The sequence below is a fragment of the Aplysia californica genome, unplaced genomic scaffold, assembly GCF_000002075.1.
Source record: "Aplysia californica isolate F4 #8 unplaced genomic scaffold, AplCal3.0 scaffold01134, whole genome shotgun sequence".
Taxonomy (NCBI): domain Eukaryota; kingdom Metazoa; phylum Mollusca; class Gastropoda; order Aplysiida; family Aplysiidae; genus Aplysia; species Aplysia californica.
The window spans coordinates 180,502-185,486 of NW_004798404.1; positions in this window are offsets into that span (position 1 = coordinate 180,502).

Genomic DNA, 4,985 nt, shown 5'->3' on the forward strand with positions numbered 1-4,985 from the left:
CATCTGAAGCAAAGAGCATACTTCCTGCGGACACTTTTTTGGCTGAGTGGCCCATCTTGTTATTTACTATCTTTGTTAAAATTTGGCAGAACTCCATGACACTCTGTCACATTATCATATTATTATAAAATTGATCCTTTTTTCCTCCACTCCCACTTTTTGTCCCCCCTTTTTTTAAAACCCAATCAAACACATTGGACCGAGCGTGGACGCCACATAAGATTATGACAAAGTAAACTGATATCTCAAACTTCAGATCCCTCTGATTAAACTTGTTGGAACTACGCCATCAGTTTCTGCGTTGCTTCTACAGTGGGGAAACTGTTTTCCAGTTTGATTAGATTGGGGTTTTTTTTGTGTGTGTTCTTTTTTTTTGGTATCATTATTTTGTTCTTGTTGCTGTTATTGTAAGGCGCACCAACGTCAACGCTGTAATGTTTAGGATTATAAGCGTCACATGAGGATGACTTGAGCTCGATTCCCACTTGAGGAGGTTTTCCTTTTTATTTCTCTCTTTCTTTTCTTTGGGTTCTCCTTCTAGATCTCAGGGGCAGCCAGCTGCTGGCTCTTCAACCTGCAGTACAATCAATTATTTACGTATGTGACCGTTTTTTCCTACTTCGTAGGACTCTTCTTGATGCAGCCACATTCCTACTTCGTAGATGTTCCATGCGTTTTTAAAGTATGTCCAGTTTTGTTAAGAATACATTTTGAATTAATTTTTCTTTCTAATCTCCATACGTCTACTGTCATGTTTGATCCCTCTCCATTCAAGTTGACCCCGACAGACAAAGTCAAAGCAGTACATCCCAGGTATCATGCTATCATAGTGGCGTCGGTGGCCTAGTGGTTAGGCTACCGGACTCGTAATCGTGAGATCGCGGGTTCGGGGTGTCGAGCAATGGGCCCGAAGTTGTGTCCTTGGGGAAGGCACTTTACACGAATTTCGCTCACTTCACCCAGGTGGGAATGGGTACACGGTCATACACAGCGAAAGATCTTGTCAGTATGTTAGTATTTTAGCGCCAAAAATGGCTGCTTTCACTGTATGCTTCCAAGGAAGTTGAGGTTGCTTCAGAATGCTCTCAGGTCTGCTGGGGTAATAGTATAGATTGTGAGGCGCATAAAGCTTGCTGTTTAGCGGGGATTTGCGCTATACAAAATGCTATCTATTTTTATTATTATTACTATTATTATTACTATTATTATTACTATTATTATTATTATTATTATTAAATAAAGAGCGTCGAACGCGGCGTAAAAACATACAATTACATTGAGAAGTCTAGGTTGTTCATTTTCGTCTGACTCCGCTTAAAATAAGATAAAAAGAAACCACTCTTTTAAATCTTCTCAGATCTTTGCAGATGGGTTTAAAATTTGAATGACCAACAGAATCTAACAGCCTATTCATACAGGTCACTGCAAACTAAGGTTTCCGCACGTCAGTAGCTTGATCTTAAAAATGTTGTCTGGTGTTTAGTTTCTTTAAAAAAAAAATAAAGCGTTCTTAGGCCCCCATCGTCACAATATTATGTTTCCTTTTCTCAATTAAAGAAGCTTGCATATCTTCAAACAGTCCCACAGCTTCTGACTAGGCTTACAGGCAGTTACTTGTATAATGAACTTGGTCTTACAAGTCCTTCATTTACGAGGGGCCACTAGGTTTTTCTTTTTTCGTTTTACTCAAGCAAAGTCTTTGACTTGTAACGGGGGCTCTCGTGGCCTAGAGGTTCAGGTGTTGGCCTCTCATTCAAAGGTCCCGGTGTCGAAGAATATTTCGGAACCAGGATAAATCGGAACTGGTTCTCAAAAATCCTAGGATATTTCGGAACCATTCCCATTTATCCTGCACCTGGCGGCAGGATATTTGGGAACCTCTAGGATATTTCGGAACCACGTCATCCCTGTGTGATACGCAGTGTCTCACACTTCACAGTCGAAGGAAACCGACAAATAAATAAAATTGAACAATTATTTTGAAATGCTACGTGAAAACATAGAACCAGAGAACAAAATGACCCAATCCTTGGCAGCTTTATATGCGTACATTTGGCTCACCGGCTTCAACAAAAAACTTGGCAATGTAACTTTCCAGTACACACTTCAAAATTTAAAAAGCATCAAAATAAAAGTTTTAAAAAAAGAAAAGAGAAAAGAAATCAAAGCATTTTCCTTGTATTCTTCATAAACGTTTTTTACTTCCAAACATAATTAAAATGCAAAACTATGCAAACTTATTTTAGGTAGAATTATACCAGTGGCGAGCTTCTTGAGTTTGTGCAAAATAAACAAGTAATAACAAGTAAAGAAGTAAACTCGTTCATCTAAATCCAACCACTGGTGCATAGCGACACCTGGTGCTGTTGTCCAGATAAAGTGCGCGGTGTAGGCTGGTCCTTGGTGGAGGGGATGTTTGATGGGCATTTTCATTTTCCTTAAACAGAATCAAAAGGACTTGAATTATTTGTATTCAACCTTTGTTAATACATGGTACGGTTTTTTACCTGTTTGTTTTTTCTTTGTGTGTTTGAGTTTATTGGTTTATTTTTTGTTTCATTACCATATTTCAAATTGCTTCAACCAACAAAGGTATCTTTCAAGAGGGGAATGTAGGATGCAGTTGGTTCGACACAATGCTTGTAAAGTGCAGATGACTTACTTGTATTTGTAGAAAAGCATTGAAAAAACTGTCGTACCTGCTATGAAAAGGGATTTGTTCATGTGCTCAGGCAGAAACACATTTACTTGACAAGGGAATGCTATCCCAGCAGCAACTTTGTTGGTCAGAATATGAGCTACAGAAGCTGCAAAAACAGTATCTTTCTAGTCATAAAATAATACTATTTGTGAAGAATATTTTTATAATTTCATCAACATAATATTATGAATGGCATATAACATCAACAACAGACACACATGCACCACATTCACTTGTAAAATGTAGACAACAAAGTTATAAATTATGGTGATCATTATAAAAAGAACTTGTTCAGTTTTTCTTCCTCTCAATGTTATGCTTTTCTCCAACTAATATTAGGCCTACTTTATTGAAGTGTTCTCTTACTCATAGTCACAGAGTCTAATATTATTCTTTTCATTGTTGTTCATTCTTTGATGTAATACTAATAACATAACTTAACACATTTCAGAATCCATGGATTTTACAGACTACCCCAATTAGCTCTTCCAGTGACATTCATTCTACATGTGTACGGCTTTGTTTTACTTTGATTTCCCAATGAAATTCATTTTTTTAAAAATGTAGGCTGTTGTATAAGTATAGGAACCTAACACATCGTTAACAAACACAATGCAATGCAGAGGTTTCATTCTTTTGTTCTTTATGTACAAATACTATTAATAAAATAGCTTCTAGGCTAGATAAATGAACCAAGATTTTTAAAAATAATTTACTTGTGAAAATGAAGTTTGAAATGGAGGAATGTCCATGTTGTAAATGACCATGAGCTATTCGTTAGCACAGTAAGTCCTTTTTTCTTGAGATGGTTTGTTTTTTTCTAGAGTACGGAGGATTGGACACATTGAACAACATAGGTATGGCTGTATTGCATGCCTAAGTTGATTTGTCTTGGCACTAGTAAACTGGGAGTCCCCAAAGTGCTCAGACTCAGAGCAGAGAACGTTCTCAGAAAAGAGACATTCTGGTAACTTGCTAAGCAGATCCTGTCTTCATCCACGTCTGGCACCTCGGACAGTATCTTTAAGAAGAAAAAAAGTCCAATCTGTTGTATCTTCTGTTAGAACAGTTCATTGCAGAGCACCACTGGCTGTTCTGTCGTCTTTTAACTGGAAGATAATAATAATAGATAGCATTTGTATAGCGCATATCCCCGCTCAACAGCAGGCTCTATGCGCTTTACACTATACTATATATTAGATCTACTTATAGCCTACCGTTTCGCAAACTCCTAGATCTATATCAAGTGTCTGAACATGTTCAACTCACTGCCGCTTTCCGTTTATAAAAACCTTAATTCTCAACTCACTAATGTTCCAAAATGAGAGTAAGAAGGCCCCTATGTCTGACACGTATGACGTCACTGCTGCGAGCTCTAATATTATATACTAGCTGGGCCCCCTTTAGATGAAAGGAATGATCGGTGCTTTAATATCAACTAAAAGTCATTGGCCTACTATATTTACACTCTACTGGAATGGGGAAATAAATCCTGAGAGATGTAACAAATTAGAAGGTCTAGATCTATACTCTCAAAACAAAATGCGCCTCGCGAAATATCACTTTCGGATTTTCTAAAATTACAGAGACAGAAGCGTCGGCCTACAAAAGCGATCGGCAACATAAAGAAATTAATCTTTTTGCAGCAAAACTGTCTCAAAACTGAAAAAAAAGGACGTCATGATCTGGAGAATATTTTAAAGATTTTTTTGGCGAAAACTGCATGTCGATCGATGCAGTCATTAAAAAGCCTTTTGAATAGCAAAACAAATAGATAATAGATAACCTCTTTTTGAGGCCTATTTTCTTGAGTGTCAATGCCCGACAGTATTGCGGCACACTCCTCTCCGACTGGTCAAAGCAGGCGTCACAACCACGCACTCTCCACATACAACACCGATGAGCAGAAGAGGTGTTGAGAAACCCTGGGACATTGTCCTTGCCTCAGAGATAACCGATATAAGCTATCGATACTCGACCAATCAATCAATATAATGTTGGGACCCCAGATAAGCCGGAGGAAAATCGGCGTCCGAAGAAAACAACCGACTCATCGATAGCCTACAGGCGGCGACAACCAGTGATACCTGTCCAACTACACACCGCTGATAACTGGTGACGTTTATAGAACAAAACTGAGCTGTCAACAGAGTGTTTGTCATGCGGTCTGGTGGCCTTGTGGTGACTGCCGTCACGTAGTGTTGATTGACGTACTGGGAAAATCACGTCACGTAGTGTTGATTGACGTACTGGGAAAATCACATCACGTAGTGTTGATTGACGT